The 22132-nt window shown below is 34.0% G+C and overlaps 1 long non-coding RNA gene across 1 annotated transcript; it reads left to right on the top strand.

The window, feature by feature from the left end:
• The first annotated feature begins 17979 nt into the window (after nucleotides 1-17979).
• On the top strand, nucleotides 17980-21895 carry LOC142634382 (uncharacterized). Its single transcript, XR_012844131.1, has 5 exons — nucleotides 17980-18041; nucleotides 20166-20263; nucleotides 21231-21349; nucleotides 21606-21723; nucleotides 21846-21895. It is a non-coding gene; the product is annotated as an uncharacterized LOC142634382 (long non-coding RNA).
• Nucleotides 21896-22132: the final 237 nt, after the last annotated feature.

The raw sequence follows: 22132 nt of genomic DNA, 5'->3' as shown, positions 1-22132 counted from the left end.
TGTGTTATTTTGATTGCTTTTTTTTTGTTTGTATAACAAGTTGATTCTTTCAATGTGTGTAACTTTTTTTCGGACAAAACCCTCATGTGTGCTTTGTTATTTATATGGGTATTAATTTATGGTTTACATTTTGTGTATCCGTTGGATTGTGTGAGAATGGAATCAGAGACTGAAAACGTCTATATGATTGTTATTTTATGGAAAACTAGGGTTTTAAATTTATTACCCAATTACTTTATGTAACTGTATATTGCTAGAGGGTTGTTATCTTTTGTGTGAAATGACTGCATATAGAGTTTTTTTTACCTTCACTTTTGATCTCTTTGTGGGTGTGCTAAACCCTAACATGTTTCTTTGGGACTTCGCTCTTTGTGGGTGTGCTAAACCCTAACCTGTTTCAGATGGGTCGTTTATTCAGATCGACTCGATATCTATAGTTCCTGTTGGTGCTAAGGATAAGAGTGATGCTGGAAAGTGTGAGCATTTTTCTATAAGTTAAGCCTTCTCCCTAATCATGTAATAATCTTTCAGATTCGTGTGGTTGAGTTCCTCTTTTTTTGCAAGAAAACTTTTTATGTATCCCAAAGTTATAAATCCTATTAATGATCATGTATTGCTCTAATTAATATTGTTATCCTCATACTTTAAACTTAACTGACTTATTTTTTTGAGTTTGACTAAAAGATCTAATTGTTGGGAAATTTTATTTACTAACATAGCCTGCAAGTTTTTTCTAATTGTTTGTTTGAGCTGCCACTTTAATATTAATTTTAATTTCCATGCAGGTAGATGCTGCTTTGGTGCTCCTTGAAAATATAATTTCATATGTGAGTGCTAGAACGTGTATCCTCTTAGACTGTGTTCTCACACTTTATTTTGCATTATCCTTTTTTCTAAGCATTTAGGCATTGTCTTCTATAATACAAAAATGTACATGCTTTTATTCTGATAGTGTTTTTATGTCACCTATTCTTCTTCCAGAATTTAATAAACACATGTGAGTGTCATACCTCAAGATGTGTGGGATCATAGGTTATTTAAAAGATTAGGCCATCAGTGTAAGTGCATTTTACTTTGATTACATGTCAGTGGAAAAACAATTCCTTTTGTTTCTCCATGCTTGCTTCTTTATGGCCTATTTTAAATAGAGGAACTAAGGAGAAGACATTTGCGTTACTCAGGACGTTTGTATGTTTTGTCAATTTTAGTTGACTATTTAATTTACGTGATATGTGCAGTAAACACTTTTTTGTTAGGTACAAATGTGCATGTGAGTACTAGTAATTTGTTGATTTTCCATTAAATGGCAGCCACCGTAGTATGTTTTATTCTTGTGCAAGATAGAATTTGTCAGCATGATGTGCTCATTTTAAACGTGGAGGGTTGGATTTTCCACCCAGGATGCATTTACAGCTAATACAATGGCACTGCCATATCAACAGTTAACTAATCAACCTTTTAGTTTTGGTGGTTGGATTCTAGAATTATTGTATTGGACCTTTGTTAACATTGTGACATATATATATATATTTTTGATAAGGACATTGTGACATATTTTGTCAGTTGTAGCCTTTTGTTCCTTTCTCAAACACTTATCTCTTGGTTGAATTTTTCGTTGGGAGTTGCATGAAAATTCTGTGCCATCCCTGGGGAGGGCAGATGACAGAACTAGTTTAGTTAAATAGCAGAGCTGTACCTTTAGGTTTAATGTAGGCTATACGGAGAGAGCGGAACAATAGAGTATTTGAATGGTTAGAATGGTCCACGACGGGTTTTAAGCTGCTTTTATTGTATTCCTTTTGTGAATGGATGACTGCTTTATCATATCATTCAAGCTCTAATTTGTTCAAGTTTCTTGATGATTGTAATTTCCTTTGATTTGACCACTTGTGTGCAGGTGATGTTCATATTTTTAATAAAGTTTTTCTTATTAAAAAAAGAAAGAAAGAAAGAAAGAAAGAAAAGTATAGCTCCCAAACAAGCATGTAGACATCATTACTACTTCTACCTCAATCTATGGAGTGGTTTGTTTTGTGCCTATTACTATCCTCTGTTTATTATTCAGTTTCTGTTGACTATATGCAAAGTCTTCTGCAGTGGTATGGGTCCAGATTTTCAAGTTTTGGTTCGAAAAAGTAGGAAGCAGGCAGAATAATATCATAGATTGTATAAAGTAGTATGTGGTCTCCATTCCAGTATTTTGCTAAGTTGTGGTATGACATATGTTTATCATCTTGATGCAAGCTCTTATAAATTACTTTATCATTAGTCTGTTCCCTGTTAATCTACTGCCTTAGGCATACAGCTGACTAGTATTTTTCTTTTGAAGTATTAAACCTCTTATGCCGCTTGTGAACATACACAACTAGTCGGTAACCTATGCAATGCACGAGAAAATTCAACAAATATGATTATTCTTTTTTTAATTTTTAAATATAGATTCCGATAAGTATAACTGTTATTGTGATTGTGTTTGCATATAGAAATATTTATTCTATTATTTATAGAAACTATAATGTGGCAATATTCTAATATAGGGTGTAAATGTATTAGGTTTATACGGAATCTTTATTGAATTTAAACTGATTTGAAAAACCTAAAAATTACAGGGAAAAATTTCGGCTTTCAAAATTTGTGTCATCTATAAAAGAAATCAACAAAAGTCAAAGACTATGCTTTTATATACATTATTGATTCTATCTTATTTGGGTCATGATGATTTGTCATTAAGAGGTTTCTTGGACATAGTTACCACGGTTTTGGTTTCAATTATAGCATTTGGTTGAGTTTTTTTCCTTGCCTTTATATACTTTGCTAAATCAATGCAACATATTGGAGTGGAAGGATTTAATTCCTTAACGTGTATTCTACATCGCTTACTATTCTTTTCTATACTGTGAAGATTATAACTTGTGTGCAAATGTCATGCTTGTAGGAACCAATTCCTGTTACGCAACTTGTAAGGGAAACTGCAGTTGTTATGTAGGAGTTTGCTCAATCTGGGTAATCAAAACATCTTTAATATGATATCAAACGTGTTACAATCATAGTTTAATTTTGGTTGGTATCATTTCTAGAATTGTATTGAAATGGATAGATGAATATTAGCTGTCTGGAAAAATTATTTGACCTCATTAGGCCACTTGGACTCTTCATGGTCAATGATTGATGGCAACAGGCAGGCCAAGTGTTGGCTGGTAGCCAAATGGTTGGCAACGGGCATGTAATGATGGCCTGCTTGGAATCAGGTGGACCATGTGACAGTTGGTGGTCAGTGGTTGGTGGCACTAATGGTTGGCAACTGGTGGCTAATGAGCGAATAAATATGGTATGGAGTACAACTTTACTTACTCATGCTTATTATAAGAGGTAGTATATTAGTAAATTTTTGTATCATATTTGTAATTGAAGGTTAGAATCACGTGCTTATTAATTGATTGTGTCATGTGCTTAATTATTGATTAATTATAAGCCATGTGCTCAACAGTTAATCGTTGAAGAATTTTTGTCACATCAGATAAAGGATAGAGATCCTCTTAAACTAGGGTTTGTCTATAATATCATGCTTTTTGTTGGTATCAGTATTCATATTTTGTTACTCGAATGCTCCTTTTTACAAATGTTATGCTCATCGATCTTTTGTTTTCTTCATAAGCCTTTGGTCATGTTTGTTGTCATATTGCATTAGCGACTACTTTCTCAGTCTACTAGTAATTATGCTGAGCAGCTTCTCTTTTGTTTCATGAGTTCTGATGAAACATTTGTAAGTAAATCCCCAGGTAAAATAGTCTAACAGTTCACTTGCATGGGGCTTGTAATGCTAGGCTAATACATGTCTACAGCTGGCTGATAGAACATCACAAATTTTGCTGAAGCTCTGGACCATGCATGATTTTTGGTAGCAGTATGCACATATTGGTATATAATCTTGGCTTCCTTAAAAAAACATATATAATCTATGGACATGACTAGAAATATTCATATCATTAGTTCATTTTTGGTAAGCATAACACCTAATTTCACCAATGGGCTCAATTAGCACTTCTTCTCCCTCAATAGTGGGACAGAGGTCGTGGATTTAAAACTCACATGGTGTGGCTTTCCAATAAAAAAACTAATTTAGAATGATGATGAAACGTTTCTGCTTTGTCATTACTAATTTTAGAATGGCAACATAAAACCCCTTTTCCTTGATATTGTCTTTAATTAGCCTCCTTCCCATAAAAAAATATCATTTATGTTTCCTCTACTTATTATTGATATTGTCCTCGTTAAACTCTGATTTTCTTATCATTTCTAGACTATTATGATATCTCTTATTTTGAAGTTTCTTTTGTAGTTTTTAATTCATATTAGTTTTGTTGTACTTGCTCTTTGTAGAGAACTAACCCCAGCTGAAATTGATGATATTTAGCTCAAGTGGAGTAGCTTGCTGCTTGCTCTTCTTGCCTGCCATATGTCTTTGAAGAGATATTATTAATCAAATATATGTTGCATTCCTTCACATTGTAGCAGGGTGATCAATTTAATGTAGATTAATTGATAGGATTAAATTTTTGACCTGTCTGAATTGGAGCAGCAAACTGGTGAGCCAATTGAGCCTATTACTATATATCTCTGTCTATGGAGTGGTTTATCTTGGGCCTATTACTATATATCCTCTGTTTATTATTCTGAGATGAAAGTAAAATTACATCTTTTCTTCTATTACTTTGGCATAACTAGCACTGACAAGAAGTTCAGGTAAGCTTTGTTTTCTTTCCTCACTAAGCATGTGGATGGTCTTACATTTTATGTGAATTGGTCTTGGTTTGGGTTGATATTCCTAGTACCTTGCATAAATGTCATTTATAAATTCATTTAGGAATTCTCTTTATATTCTATTTTCTTACTGTATTTCCAAAGTAGTTTAGATTAGTGTATGATTTCTTCACGTATATGGAGAAGGAAAGGATAATGTTACTTAGAGTTTCTACTATTAACAATTTACATTTTTGTACCTAAAAATTAGTTAAGAAGGTGATGTATATGATTGCTTTGCTGATAATTACAGAAACGTAGAAGATATTTTTAACACTTGAGGGAGTAGCATACCAACCTAACAGTCAAAACACTGCAGGACTTTGCTAATTATTATGGTATTATGTTCAGTCCCAATCTCCTGTAGACTTTAAGGTGATGTATTTTGATTTTTCTAATTAGTTGGATTTATTTTTTATCAGATTTGAAGGACAAATTTTGAGCATCAACATTGGGATTGGGATAATTGGCACTGACAAGAAATTCAGGTAAGCTTTGTTTTCCTTCCTCACTAAGCATGTGGATGGTCTTACGCTGGATGTGAATTGGTCTTGGTTTGGGTGGATATTCCAAATACCTTGCATAAATGTCACATTTATAAACTGTTTTTCAAGTGGATATAAACTGGTCTTGTGATTGCATGTTTTAGGATTTTTGGGAGAACATGTCTACATCACCATTCTCCATATGACACGCTACTCACAGTTCCTTTGTTTTGAAGTTTATTCCCTGAAGCTGGAAGTTCAGTACTGGTCTCTGGGTAGCTCTGGTATATGCATGTTCATGAGATGGCATTTATTTTTTGTGTGTGCCAGGTCTTGAAGAATTGTGACGGAAAAATGTACCTGTGATCAACTGATCATAGTTTGTAACCCAGGTAAAATTGTCTAACAGTTCACTTGCATGGGACTTGTAATTCTAGGCTAATACATATATAAATGAAACCAATTACTTAGCAATATAGTTAAATGAAACAAATAATTTTATGGATTATACATATGCATACTCTTTGTTTTTTTTTTTGGTTAAAATAAGTTACATAAGCATACTCGTTCTGTTACATGTAACTTTTTAATAGGTTTAATAAAAGACTACTATAAAAATTTATTATATATCTAATATTGAGTATATTTCTTGAAGGATTTATCAGTTGTGCTCCATCTTAAAAAAATATTAAATGCTGATCTTAATCATGTTTATCAATTGCCAACCTTCCAATTTTTTGGTGTTGATGATGAGAAAAGCGGGAATTGCCTGTAAGATTTTTTTCAAGTTCAGCTTGTGATTCTTAAACTTTTCCCCATTCTTCCTAGACAAAGGAGGTGGGGAATCACTAACAAGACGAAATTGGATGACATTATCAGGTTTCTTTACATTCTATTTGCTTGATTTTTTTTTTTTTCTACCGTGCCTTACAAAGGTATGATCCTATTCTCTGGGGGTTCCTATAGAAGTCTTGCAAGTAACCCAAATGGTCCATGTCATATAGACGATTTTTAGAGGATTATTCAGGTATGGATTGTTAAAACTATTCAACATTAGAATTTTAGCTTTTGAAAACATATTTAGCATAGCTGCTTCTGTTATTGCTTTTATTTGAATATTGGTCATTGCAGAAAGTCTTTATAGTTGGCTTTCAGTGTTAATTGGATTTACCTTTGTAGTTGTTGGGTAATATGCTAGTTTTTCTATTTGTTGTTTTGCAACTCCTGCCTTTCTTAGTGCATGTTATAAATCTCATTTTGAGTCACTGTTATTTATCATAATATTCCTAGCATTTTGCTTTATATTACCTAAGTTCTGATTGTGCTTCTACCTTAACTACTTGTGACAGAAAAATGTACCTGTGATCAACTGATCACAGTTTGTAACCCGGGTTAAATAGTCTAACAGTTCACTTGCATGGGACTTGTAATTCTAGGCTAATACATATATAAATGAAACCAATTACTTAGCAATATAGTTAGATGAAACAAATAATTTTATGGATTATACATAAGCCTACTCTAATAGTGAGTATATTTCTTGAAGGATTTATCAGTAGTGCTTCATCTTAAAAAAATATTAAATGCTGATCTTAATCATGTTCATCAATTGCCAACCTTCCAATTTCTTGGTGTTGATGATGGGAAAAGCTGGAATTGCCTGTAAGATTGTTTTCAAGTTTAGCTTGTGGTTCTTAAACTTTTCGTCATTCTTCCTAGACAAAGGAAGTGGGGGTACACTAACGAGACCAAATTGGATGACATTATCAGGTTTCTTTACATTCTATTTGCTTGATTTGATTTTTTTCCTGCCATTTCTTACAAAGGTATAATCCTATTCTCTGGGGGTTCCTATAGGAAGTCTTGGAAGTAACCCAAATGGTCCATGTCATATAGACGATTTTTAGAGGGTTATTCAGGTATGGATTGTTAAAACTATTCGTTACATTAGAATTTTAGCGTTTGAAAACATATTTAGCATACCTGGTTCTGTTATTGCCTTTATTTGAATATTGCTCATTGCAGAAAGTCTTTATAGTTTGGCTTTCAGTTTAGAGAAGAGCTTGGCTTTCAGTGTTAATTGGATTTACCTTTATAGTTGTTGGGTAATATGCTAGTTTTTCTATTTGTTGTTTTGCAACTCCTGCCTTTCTTAGTGCATGTTATAAATCTCATTTTGAGTCAGTGATTACTGTTAATAATCATAATCTTCTTAGCATTTTGCTTTAGATTACCTAAGTTCTGATTGTGCTTCTACCTTAACTACTTGTTTCCGATTTACTTTAGCTTTAACAATTGTTTGTTGGGGTTGTTGATTTTTTCTTTTACTTTATTAATTTATTTTTCGTTAAATGATGCTTGTGCATTTATTTTTTGTTTTTTATAATCTATTTAATTCCAGTGGTGATGCGATTGCATTTTTTTATGTAAGGTTGATTTGATTTTGTTGTTCTCTTTCGTATATTCTTCTAAGTTGAATTTGTTTTGTCAATTTTTATTTTTTATATTCTTGGAAGTATTGTTCTTGAACTATGTAGTTGGGTATGTGTTTTTTCAGTTTGCTACATGTGGTGGATTCATAGTGTGCGCCACTAAGGGTTTGCACTTTCCTCTTGTACATTTGTCTGCTAAGTGTTGGGTAATAGGCTAGTTTTTCTATTTGTTGTTTTGCAACTCCTGCCATTCTTACTGCATGTTATAAATCCTAAGTTTTGATTGTGCTTCTACCCTAACCACTTGTTTCCAATCTACTAACAATTGTTCGTTAGGGTTTTTGATTTTCTCTTTTACTTTATTAATTTATTTTTCGTTAAATGCTGCTTGAACTATGTAGTTGATTTTCTCTTTTATTTTATTAATTTATTTTTCATTAAATGCTGCTTGAACTATGTAGCTGGGTATGTGTTTTTTCAATTTGCTACATGTGGTGGATTCAAAGCTTGCACCACTAAGGGCCAGTTTGGTACATGTATTTAAACACACGTTTTCAGTTTTTAAACAATATTACACGTATTTTCACACATTTTTTCACCCACACTACTATAACAACATTACCAAACGGGCCTTAAGGGTTTGCACTTTCCTTTTGTAAATTTGTCTACTTGTCTTGTTTCTATTGACGTTTTCTTTGTACAGGACATGGGAAACTTGTTTGACAAGGCCGCATGCATGTCCTAGCTGTTTTTCTGCTCCAAAATAAAAGGCTGAAACATACTTCATCTCATGCCAATCTTCTTCTTCTTCCTCCTATCAGGCCGATCTCTTCTTCTTCTTCTTCAGCTCTTAGATCTATAATCCTATTACGCTTTATAGTTTTTCCCCTTTTGCCCTTTCTGTCCATGTGTGCTTTTTATTGCTTTGTCTGCCTCACAGTGTCACACATTAAGAGCTTATTTATCTTCAGCCACCTTCTTGAACAAAAGATGTGTAAATAGATGTTTCTTTTCAATTTTTTTTTTCTTTTATGAGTTAAAAGTCTACCACCTATCAAGCCAGGTAGTCAACTTTTTACAATTCTTTTTTCATTATCTAGGTAGACAGTATCAGTGGCTAGAATTTAATATGCTTCTAAAAGATTTTTTAACAATTATTTAAAAATATTTTTGTTAGAAAACAAAATTTTCAGGTTTGTCTTCTGTGTGTTTATTTGTAATTTCGAAAGTTTTTAAGGTATACATGTTCAAAAGATATGTTCTTTGGTGATTGCCATCTTTCAATGTCTCTCTTATAGAATAATATTCTAATTGCATGATTTCCATATGTGAACAGTCTTTTAAAGAAATGGTTGCAATGTGTCTGGTGAAAGATCCAGGAAAGAGGCGGAATTTATTGAAACACACCTTTTTCAAGCATCCAAAGTCTCTTGAGATTTCTGTGAAGAAATGATTCGCTGACTTGCCACCCCTTTACTATAGTGTAAACCTTTTGGTGCTTCTCTTACATGTGTGCCATGTTCTAGGATTGTGCCCTGTATTGTGCTTTTTATTGAAAATGTTTTACCTATAAAAATACAAAGCATCATACAATGTATACCTCTTTTTAGGGGGGATGTTAATTTTCATTTGTTGCCTAATGTGTGTCTCATCGTCTCTTGCAGCTATCCAAGTTAGTTAAGTTTTATTTTTGTTTGTCCCTTCTGATTTGTTAGTATGACTGGATCTCAAAGATGAATGTCCCTTATAATCTGTTTGAACAGGTGCTCACTTTGGACCAAAGCCTACAATAGACAGATTTTTTGTTGTTGTTATGGTATCACTAATCACCCTTATTTTCCTATGTTATATATGAAGGATAATTAAGTTTAAATGCACTATAGAAACAACAAGAGTGTGTTGCATCAACACTTGGTACTAGACACCAGCAGCTTATTATAAGAGGCAGTTTATTAGTAAAGTTTTGTATCATCTTTGTAATTGAAGGTTAGGGTCACGTTCTTATTAATTGATTGTGTCATGTGCTTAATTGTTGATTAGTTAGGAGCCATGTGCTTAACAGTTAGTTAGATTGTCAGATCAGTGTAGCCAGCTGGCAGTTAGTGTGTGTTAGTTAGTTGTGTTCATGAATTGTATAAAGGTGTGGAGATGGATTGTAAGAGGCATGCAATGAGAATTCAGAATGTTCATATTCCTATTCTCATCTAGTCCCTTTCAATTCTTTTAAGAGGCATGGCTGCCCTCTTAGTCAGTCACTCACCATTTTTCCTTTGCTTAATTAGTTCTTATCAATCCTTTATTTACATATTTTTCTTGTTGTACGACTCTGGTTTGTCCTGCATCAAATCTCTAGCTAACCCTAGGTGCTGAGTCCAAGTTCATCCATCTCTATTTTTCCTGTTACAATTTTTTTTGTCCTGCATCATTGTGATAAAAAGTTCTCCATTATCCTAGGAAGTTTCTTTTGTGCTTTTTTGTGGAGTTTGGTAACTCAATTTGAGTTGACATGGGATTTTCGCTTTATCATGAGGTGGGCTTTCAGGTGTGTGTAAGAGATATTGTCCATAATCTCCTTCTCTTTTACTTTCGAAATCGTTAGATATTGATTTTGTTGCTTCATATAGGTACTTGAAACAGTGTTAACTGTGTTGGTGACTGTAGTTGAGGACATCGAATGCTCTAATATAGCTGATGTTATTGTTGAACTGAATCTTCTGAATGCTTCAAATGCCCTTTAAAGAAGGTAAGGTAGTTCTTTCATTCCTTTGGTTTCTTTCTAGCAACTCCAATATGTAAATGTCCTTAACACCGTCAGCACTATCAAGTTTGCAACTTAGTGGTTCACCGAGTAATATTGCTACAGTTATCATTTCTTACTGACTTGATTTTAAAACTAATATACTTGATTTTTATCATTGCTTGAAATTATGAGTCAAAACTAATGTTAGTTTATGTTTTGGTATCTGAAAGATGTTTCTGTATGGCTTTACATGAAATTTGGTAGATTGTGACCTTTTATGTTTGTCTTTATTGTTTGTTTTTGTTTCTTGGTGAAATTTTATGGCTTTGTTATACTTTTGAAGGAGAATTTACAAAGTAAATAATTCTGTCATATGTCTCTTGGGTTTTAGTTGGACAATAATGAGCTTATCTACTGATGTTGCAGAATTGTTTCTATAAGAACTTTTGTCAACCAAGTATTGAAATTCTTTTCCTTTTTGTTTTTTGGGTGAGATTGAGAAAATATTGCAGGTTTACTGCTTGGTGTCTTGGAAAAGTAAAAAGTAATATCCAGTCCTTTAACCTTGATGACAATCCTATGTTGTGACTTCTTGAGGTAATGTTGCACGTGTTCTAATGAGTTTGACTGATTCCTGCTAGGTATTGAAGTTATTATGGTTGATTTGTGTGTAGGTGAAAGTCTTATTCGTAGTGTTTTCTTTTTTGGATAAATTTATTCATTGCTTTTTTGACATTTTTATTTAGTTTTATTTTATCTTAGGTATCATTTTTCTGTGGATTAATTGGTTTTTACGATGTCAACTAAAAAAAAAAACAACTAACCTTGCATGAATGAAGGTGCACAATCTGGATACAATTGATAGTCATAAAAGCTTTACTAATTTAGACTGCCCTGAATACATTATGTCTGGAAATATATGGTGAATTTTTGGCTACATAGAACCCTTCTTTGCCTTTTTAGTTTGGAAATATATGGAGTGAAAAGGGAAAAGGATGGTGGTAGGGGTAAACGCCAGTCTTTTTTTCAGAAAACCGTTTATGTTTTTTAAAGGTGTAAATGATTCTGATTTATTATAAAAAAAAGTGTAAATGTTTTCTGCCTATATAGTGTAATTTTCCGTTGACTAAAATTTTCTGACACACCAAATACCTGAAAACACATTATCAGTTTTTGCCAAAAACAAATGAAACCTTAGAGTTTTGTTGTTTTTTGGATTGGTAAGTAGTTATACATGCACTCAACGGTTCTTGAATCATGACCTCGCACTCCTTTCCATTATTCTTGGACATAGTTACCATGGTTTTGGTTTCAATTATAGCATTTGGTTGTTTTTTCTTTTTCCTTGCCTCTATATACTTTGCTAAATTAATGCAACATATTGGAGTGGAAGGATTTAATTCCTTACCGCGTATTCTACATTGCTTACAATTCTTTTCTATACTGTGAAGATTATAACTTGTGTGCAAAAATGTCATGCTTGTAGGAACCAATTCTTGTTATGCAACTTGTAAGGGAAACTGCAGTTGTTATGTAGGAGTTCGCTCAGTCTAGGTAGTCAAAATATCTTTAATAAGATATCAAACGTGTTACAATCATAATTCGATTTTGGTTGGTATCATTTCTAGAATTGTATTGAAATAGAGAGATGAGTATTAGGTGTGTGGAAAAATTATTTGACCCCTATTAGGTCACTTGTACTCTTCATGGTCAACGACTGATGGTGACAGGCAGGCCAAGTGTTGGCTGGTATGATGGTTGGCAACAGGCATGTGATGATGGCCTGCTAGGAATTAGGTGGACCTTGTGATAGCTGGTGGCCAGTGGTTGGTGGCGCTGATGGTTGGCAACTGTTGGCCGATGGGCGTCTAAGTATGGTATGGAGTACATTTCTGGACTTAATGTTAATTTCTTCAATATGGATATTTAATGGTGCCATTGGTAATATCTCTATATGAATGATACCTGTTTTTAATTTTATTGTTATTTAATGAGTTCCATGTATTGTGTCACTTTTTGATGAATTAGAATATAATAGTCTATGTAAGCCAAGTATATACCCCAAGAAGGGGAGATTATTTTGATGAATAAAGTTTCTTTTGAAATTGAGTCCATGGTTTGGTGTCGACTCCAGTCAACTCTAAGTTTTGACTCCTAGTGGTTTTTTTCCTTGCTTGGTGCTATCCAAGCAAGCCTTGGTATTGACCGTTCTCCATGTTAGGAAACTATGGGAAGTAGCTAAACTTAATGCATATGATCCAGTTAGTGCATCGTGTATGCAGCACCAGTAAGCATGAGTAAGTAAATTTTTGTATGTGTAAGCACCAGTAACAGCAAGTGCAGCATCAACACTTGGTACTAGACACCAGCAGCCTATTATAAGAGGCAGTTTATTAGTAAAGTTTTGTATCATCTTTGTAATTGAAGGTTAGAATCATGTGCTAATTGAATGATTGTGTCATTTGCTTAATTGTTGATTAGTTAGAAGCCATGTGCTTAATAGTTAGTTAGACCATTAGATCTGTGTAGCCAGCTGGAGGTTAGTTTTAGTCGGTTAGGGTTAGGGTTTTATGGTTTAGGTTTTAGGGTTTAAGGTTTAGTATTTAGGGTTTTAGATCCATACACCAATGCATTCATTTGTCATCACTTTGGATAGATTATATTTTATGTTCACATGAACATGCATTCATATATCATATGTTCTCACTTACCCATATGTTTATGTATTCTACTTGTCATCCTTTAGGTTGATCGTACATGTTCACATGCTTCTAAAATTTGTCAAATAATTACTTGTCAAAAAAAAGATTTTCAAATGTCAAATTCTGAAGTTATCACTTGGTATGCATATAACCATTATATCCCATTGTTGTCTCTGTGTCTTTTTGTATGAGAAAAAAAGCGTAAAATGGAAAAATTGCTAATCAAACTTGTTATTCTATTCTTTGGAATGAGATTAGTTGTAATTGATCAAGAATGCATTTTACTTTCCAAGCCATTGCCATGCAATCACATGCTTAGCTATACTCCTTAATGTTATTTTCTAGCATAAATTGGTCACATACCGATGCATTTCACATGTCATCTCATAGGGTGGATTATATGTGGTCACATGCTCACATATCCATGCCTTCATTTGTCATCACATAGGATAGATTATATTCAACACTCACATGTTCATGCATCTCACTTGCCCATTCATTCATATATCATATAACTATACTCTTTAATGTTATTTTCTAGGATAAATTGCTCAAATGCCCTTTCATTGTGCATGTCATCTCATAGAGTAGACTATATGTGCTCACATGCTCATATATTCATGCATTCATATGCCATCACTTAGGAAATATTGTACTCCATGCTCACATGTTCATGCACCTCACATGCCCATGCATTCATATATCATCTGTCCTTACTTAGCCTCAGCCCATGACATGTTGAACATGAACACGACATGTTCATTAAATGGGTCAGCCGTGTTGATCCGAATATGACCTGAACCCGTTTAGCCTCAACTCATGACCTGTTTACAAACGGTTAGTTGTGTTGAGTTGCGGGTTGTGTTAGATTTTGCCACCCCTATTTAGGGTTTAAGGGTATAGGGTCTTAGGTGTAGAGGTTAGGATTGAGATTTTTAGATCCATTCATTCATTTTTCCCCACTTAGGATAGATTATATTCTACACTCACATGTTCATGCACCTTACATGCCCTTGCATTCATATATCATATGTTCTCACTTGCCCATATGTTTATGCGTTCTACTGGTCATCCCTTAGGTTGATTGTACATGTTCACATGTTTCTAAAATTTGTCAAATTCTGAAGTTATCCATTTGTAAGTATATAATGCATAGAAAGGAAAAACGCTAATCGGACTTGTTATTCTATGCTTTGGAACGAGGTTAGTTGTATTTAAATCAAGAATGCAATTTACATTCCTAGCCATTGCCATGCAATAACATGCTTAGCTATACTCTTTAATGTTATTTTCTGACAAAAATTGCTCACATGCCTATGCATTTCACATGTTATCTCATAGGGCTGACTTTATGTGGCCACATGCTTACATATCCATGCATTCATTTGTCATTACTTAGGATAGATTATATTCTATGCTCACATGTTCATGCACCTCAAATGCCCTTGCATTCATATATCATATGTTCTCACTTGCCCTTATGTTTCTGCATTCTACATGTCAGCCCTTAGGTTGATTGTACATGTCTACATAAATGCATTTCACATGTCATCTCACAGGGAAGACTTAATGCATTCACATGCTCACAAATCTATGCATTCATTTGTCATTGCTTAGGCTAGATTATTTTCTATGCTCGCACGTTCATGCACCTCAAATACCCTTGCTTTCGTATATCATATGTTCTCACTTGCCCTTATGTTTATGCATTCTACATGTCAGCCCTTTGGTTGATTGTTCATAGTCTCTTGGTGCCACTCTTGAGCTCCAAACCTTGATATTTTGACATGTGAATGATTCCCATATCTGGCATGCATATATTTTCATATCCTTGTCCATTGCAAATTTCTATTAGTTTTTTCTTTTCCTTGGTTTTTTGTACGGTGGATTATGTAACATGATTGGTGCAGCACCCCAAAAGAGTTGGATACGATTTAATGGAGGAGATATATGATCTAATTACCTTATGTCTTTCTCTGTTTTAATTATTTTGGAGGATATTCCTACCATAATTAATACTCAATCTAAGTATGCTAACTGATGTGGTTGTTCCAATTTTCTATGCATTTTATCTTCTCAATGCCTATCATGGAGGCAATACAAATGCTTTTACATCTTCAGAGCACGCAAACTATTATTTTGATGTTAATACTGATGGTTTTGAAGAGGCTTTGGATAGGCAGATTTTTTTCTTCATTTTTCTGCTGCCTGTTATTCTCATAACTGCTCTCAGAAATGTAACCCTAGAATGATTTATTTTTTTGGTGTTGTTCAGATTTGCTCAGTTCTTTATTAAACCTTTGATGTCAGCTGATGCTACCAATGGAAATGAAAGCTGTTGATTCTGGTTTTTTGTTCTTTTCTGACGTAACACTGTTACTTGCCTCTTTTTTATTTATTGTTTATCATCTCTCTCACCTGCAGATAATCCGAAAAAACTTGTCTGATGCTTGCAGAATGAACCAGGTAGTAGTTATTGCCTTTTCTAAGCATTTTTATAACTGCAAGGTGCTCTGTATATCAATCTTAAATTACTATATGGGTGAAATTCAAGGTAGTAGATAGTTTTTAGGAAAAGCAGATATTTGAAATGAATGTAGAAACTACTCTCATATCTATGGTGCTACCATTGTTAATATAATTCATTGGTTAGATATACACCATATGGCCTGTATGGTTAGATTATTTCATATATCAGCTTCCTCTGTTCAAAGCTCTGATACTTGGAAGCCATTTTTGGAATTTGGCCTCATAATGTTTTCCAATTTCATCATGAGTTTTTTTCCCTTTGGGTTAGCCTTCTATACAGCTCCTGACATGAATTTCTTAACCCAGTGGGCCACGCTTTGTTAGTTGGATCAACCCAACTCACTAGTCATTCCCTGGTTCATCAATGGTGATGGGAAGCGTTTTCCAAGGGTGTCTCTATCGAACTTTGAATTGCTAACAGAGAAAACAAAAAATTATGTACCGGATAGGGAATCTAAAAATAGCTGAATGGATTCCATAAAAGACCAATCAAACATGGTCCCTGCAAATAAAGCTAGGAGTTGATCCCCATTAAGCTCCATATCAGCTACAGATGCCTCCCTATAAGTAGCAATCTCAAATAAAAACAGGAAGGTTATTATAAGAGCAGTGTTTAAATGGTTTCATGTTTTGGGCTCTAGTGAGCTCTCACAATAAGCATGCTTTCATTGTTTTCAGTATTGAGCAATAGTGGGGTCTCAATAATAATTTCTGATCAATTTTGTTTAATCAAGTAACCTTATGTGGAAAGAGTCATGAAGGGCTGAGGAGTCTGGTTTTTGAATAATTTTCTGATGTCTTTGTTATGTTCTGTGGGGTCCAATGGATATGACTTCCCCTACCTCTTATTTGGTCTTTTGATTAGCATGTCCATTGGGATATAAAAAATGCTGACAGTATGCTTCTATATATATATATATATACACACACACATATAAGCTTTTGTTAATTATTGTTCTAATTTAGAAAGCTGTCATGTTTATGACTCGGAATTAGGATCATTTAATTTTAATTAGTCCAAATTGATGGGGGTTGGCTCTATCCTATCGTGTAATTTTTATTTATCACATTCTTCTCTAGACTCTCTTCATCATGTGTTGCAGGACTAAGACATGCTCATTTATTGTTCTGCATGAAAACAAATTAATGAAATAAGTAATAATGTTAAAGCTTTTTTCTTGATTCCTGCATTTTTCCCTCGATAAGATTTAATAGTGGTTGTGGGAAGACGCTTCCTGTTGGGATTATTGCATGTTGAATTATCATGTTCTTATTCTGTTGCAGTTGATATATGCTCCTTCACTCTTGATGAGTTTGCTTAATCATTTCATGACAAGGTTAAATCTCATTTTTTATCCACCTTTACGTATTGAATTTTTGTGTCTTACCTCATTATTTGAATAAGATTTAAATTACCTTTTGTTCGTTTCTTCTTTTCTCTATGCATTCCTTTCATGATTCCTTGTTACTTGGAAAAACTCATGTGGCCCTTCTCAAGCTTTTTATATCTGATGTTGAAGCAGAGCTTTGTAATGGATATTTTCCCCATATATGAGCATATCTTGCAATTTTCTTGCATTACTTCATTTTTCGTTGGGATTATTGCATGTTGAATTATCATGCTAAGACTTCTGACTGGATTTTCTTGAGCTGGTTTTCCATTTCCTTTATACTTATTATGTTGCAGTTGATATATGCTCTTCACTCTTGATGAGTTTGCTTAATCATTTCCTGACAAGGTTAAATCTCATTTCTGATCCACTTTTACATATTGAATTTTTGTGTGTCTTACTTCATTATTTGAATAACATTTAAATTACCTTTTGTTGGTTTCTTCTTTTCTCTAGGCATTCCTTTCATGATTCCTTGGTACTTGGAAAAACTAATGTGGCCCTTCTCAAGCATCTTATATCTGATTTTGAGGTAGAGCTTATTAATGGATATTTTCCCCCACATTTGAGCATATCCTGCAATTTTCTTGCATTACTTCATTTTCTATTGGGATTATTGCATGTTGAATTATCATGCTAAGACTTACGACTGACTTTTCTTGAGCTGGAGTTTTGCGAAGACTTGTTGAATTATCATGCTAAGACTTGTAAAATGTGGAGTTTTACTTAATTCTCAAGGGATTCTTTCTTAATTCTTTTATTAAAATAAAATTAAATGGAAGATCTTCATACTTGTGTAATTTTATTGATGATTTTGGCAGGCTGAAAACCAAAAAGTTGCTCTGGAGTTTTGGAAGAGTGCTCTAAACCCTCTAACATGGACAAAAATACTGCGTGAAGTATTGGTTGATGCTGCTTTTGGTTCAAAGCTAGGTGCAATGCGGAGGGAAGCCCTTAATGAGGTATTCAAATTATTAACTCTTGGTTTTGCACCTGATTTAAGTGTCTATTTGAAACAGTTTCTAGATTTTTGCTGAAAACTTTTTGCTAAAAGTATTGTAAATAAAAGATAAAAGTTTAATAAATTAGTAGGTGACTAACATGGGGCCCACAAATAGTTATTAAAAAAAGCAAGAAGTTCAACAATTTTTGTATCACTAAGAGTGGGAGAGAGGGAGAGAGGGAGAGGGAGGGAGGAGAGTTTTAGCCAAATCTCTTTTCTTTATGCAATTGATGGTATCTGCCAGCAATTTTTAAACTGATTTTTGGAGTTAGGATATGTAGTTTTCTGAATTGGGTTGCAAATGCACAATTAACTGGGATGTACAATTTGGGTTTGCAGTTCTAGTGAGTAGGGGAATCCATTAACTCTGGTAGTGGGTTATGGGGTCAAGCATTAGTAATTTAGTATCCTAATGCTTGTAGATCAGTTTAGATTGGGAGGTAGATTCCATAATTTTTTTGAGCCCCTTTAGTGGTCCAAGCTGCAGGATATTGGAGGGCAATTTTGGTCTTGTGGTGGCTAACTAATGATGAAAGTTTATATGTGACGTTGTGTTTTAAGGCTTGTGTGGGATAAAATTGTAGGACTTTTCCCTGAAAAAAGATTTGGTGTGTTGTGCTTTTGCAAAGGTGGCATTGTTTATTTTTCAAGTAAAACAATTCAAAGAATTCTTTGAGGTGACAACTTGTTCTAAAGAAAGAATTTTGGTAAGTTGGTGTTATGTGTGTGTAAAAGGGACAGGCAGTTGATGGTTAATATTCAGTTAATACTGTTAGGCTTTGCTCTTTAGTCTTTATTGTCTTTAGTTGTGTTGATTCCTTCTGAAATGTGTGTTAGGGGAACTTCATTGCTTTTCCTCAAGAATGTTTGCGCCTTCGTTGTGGGGGTGGTTAAATTTGTTACTTTTTCTTTGCTTGATATTTACTTCTACTTTTTCTACTTTCCACAAACACTGGTGCTTGGAAGTTATTTAGGGGTGTGTTTATACTTCCTTTGTATGGGGTTTTGTTTTCTTTAGAAATTTTCTAACAAATTAGTTACCTAACAATGAAATGGTATATAAGGTAATGGGAGACTGATACAGCAGCCTTTTTGGGCATTCATTACCCCGTTTGATTTTCTTTTATTCTCCCATTCTCTCTCACACAATCTTAACTTGCCTTGCATTATTTGGTTCTGTATTAACATTTTGTTCATAATGTCTTTGCTTGTTTACGTCCTAAAAAATCTTGTCCATCTTGCCAAGACAACCAAAGAGCAGACAAAAGGATTAAGGTTCTTGAGAAAGATTTTTTATTGCCATTCTCTGTAAGTTGTCATGGCCTACTTGTTTTACCCTGGCCACTCTCATTACACTGTCTTTACTAATTTTCACATGAACTCCTTGACTTTTTATCTGTGTGTTGGGGTGGGTGGTAGGTGGAAGAGCACGCCATCTTTAAGTCACCAGTTTTCTAGTAAAAAGAGGTGGAGCTCGATGGAAATATATATATATATATATATGTACTCTTCTCATGGTTGAGTTTTTTATTTTATATATATATATATATATATATATATATATATATATGTACTCTTCTCATGGTTGAGTTTTTTATTCATTATTCTTTCTACGTCTCTAAAAGAATCAGGTTTATTTTCAATTTTGAGAACTATTTTCTGTTTGGCAATATATACTTTTGATATACAATATAGGCTTTACCTTTTGGTGCTTCTTTTACATGCATGCCATGTCTAGGATTGTGCCCTGTATTGCGCCTTTTTATTAAAAATGTTTTACCTATAAAAATACAAAGCATCATACAATGTATACTTCTTTTTAGGGGGGATGTCTTAATTTTCATTTGTTGCCTAATGTGTCTCCTCTCTCATTTTCTCTTGCTCAGCTTCCTCCCAATGCAGTTACATCAATTATTGATGGCTTGAAGAGATTGTACATTGAAAAGCCAAAGCCACTAGAAGTTGCATATCTTTCGTTTGCAAAATGGAGATATTTTGATCTTTCTAGCTTTGTTGTCAAGTTTCAACTCTAGTTTTTAAGACCTCTGTAACAGAGGATTGATTTTTATTTGTATTTTTGCAGACGAATGATGATTTTGTTGCTAAACCCATGGTTTTTTGGGTCAATATTCAACTGGAAAGACAAATTTTATAAACATTTGCTAAAATGAAACTATCCAGGTTAGTTAAGTTTTATCTTTGTCTGTCCCTTCTGATTTGTTAGTATGACTGGATCTCAAAGATGAATGTCCCTTTTTATATGTTTGAACAGGTGTTCACATTGGACCAGAGCCTACAAAAGACAGATTTTTTGTTGTTGTTGTGGTATCACTAGTCACCCTCACTTTCCTATGTTATTTATGAAGGCTAATTAAGTTTAAATGCACTATAGAAACAACAACAGAGTCGCATCAACACTTGGTACTAGACACCAGCAGCTTATTATAGGAGGCAGTTTATTAGTAAAGTTTTGTATCATCTTTGTAATTTAAGGTTCGGGTCACATGCTTATTAATTGATTGTGTCGTGTGCTTAATTGTTGATTAGTTAGGAGCCATGCGCTTAACAATTAGTTAGTTAGTTAGATCATTAGATTAGTGTAGCCAGCTAGCAGTTAGTGTTAGTCAGTTGTGTTCATGAATTGTATAAAGGTGTGGAGATGGATTGTAAGAGGCATGCAATGAGAATACGGACTGTTCATATTCCTATTCTTCTCTAATCCCTTTCGATTCTTCTAAGAGGCATGGCTGCCCTCTTGGTCGGTTACTCACCATTTTTACTTTGCTTAATCAGTTCTTATCAATCCTTTATTTACGTATTTTTCTTGTTGTACAATTCTGGTTTGTCTTGCATCAAATCTCTAGCCAACCCTAGGTGTTGAGTCTAAGTTCATACATCTCTATTTTTCCTGTTCTTTAATTCCTGTTACAAAGTTTTGGTTTGTCCTGCATCATTGTGATAAAAAGTTCTCCATTATCCCAGGAAGTTTTTTTGTGCTTTGTTGTGGAGGTAATTCAGTTTGAGTTGACATGGGGTTTTTGCTTTATCATGAGGTGGGCTTTTAGGTGTGTGTAAGAGGTATTGTCCATAATCTTCCGTTTCTTTTACTTTCGAAATTGTTAGATATTGATTTTGTTGCTTCATACAGGTACTTGAAACAGTGTTAACTGTGTTGGTGACTGTAGTTGAGGACATCGAATGCTCTGATATAGCTGATGTTATTGTTGAACTGAATCTTCTGAGTGCTCCAAATTCCCTTTAAAGAAGGTAAGGCGGTTCTTTCTTTCTTTTGGTTTCTTTCTAGCAACTCCAATATGTAAATGTCCTTAACACCTTCAGCACTATCAAGTTTGCAACTCTGTTGTTCACCGAGTAATATTGCTACAGATATCATTTCTTACTGACTAGATTTTAAAACTAATATACTTGATTTTTATCATTGCTTGAAGTTATGAGTCAAAACTAATGTTAGTTTATGTTTTGGTATCTGAAAGATATTTCTGTATGGCCATGTCTTGTACAGAAGGCTATCTTGGGCACATCAGTAGTCTTAATCTTCAATTGATGGTAACCGGAACGAAGATCAATCTTAGAGAAAACCTGTGCTCCTTGGAGTTGATCAAACAAATCCTCTATCCTTGGTAAAGGGTACTTATTTCGCACTGTCACCCTATTCAGCTCCCTATAATCAATGCAAAGTCGCATGCTCCCATCTTTCTTTCTCCGGTTATAAAGGGAGTTAGCAATGATTGTTTTCTTGAAGGTTGAGATAATGAAATTGAAAAGCAGTGGGCCGGTTTGTGGCTTCGGTGTTTTCTCTATGATGGCAAGTATTTTCTCTCTCTAATTTTCTGTATGGCTTGATTGATTTCGCCCTATCTTTAAAATGCTGATACTGAGAGCCTTTGTAAGTTTGATTTAAGCTTTGACTGAAGGCTGGGAATTTTTCCAAAACCGGGTATGTTCATCCTTGTTTCAGACATCCTTCTTCATGGTTCTGTCAATGCAGGTGCTGAAGGCTGGGAATTTTTCCAAAACCTAATTCTCTAA

This window comes from Castanea sativa, chromosome 5 (assembly GCF_040712315.1).
Source record: "Castanea sativa cultivar Marrone di Chiusa Pesio chromosome 5, ASM4071231v1".
Taxonomy (NCBI): domain Eukaryota; kingdom Viridiplantae; phylum Streptophyta; class Magnoliopsida; order Fagales; family Fagaceae; genus Castanea; species Castanea sativa.
This window is presented reverse-complemented; position numbering and strand designations above follow the sequence as displayed.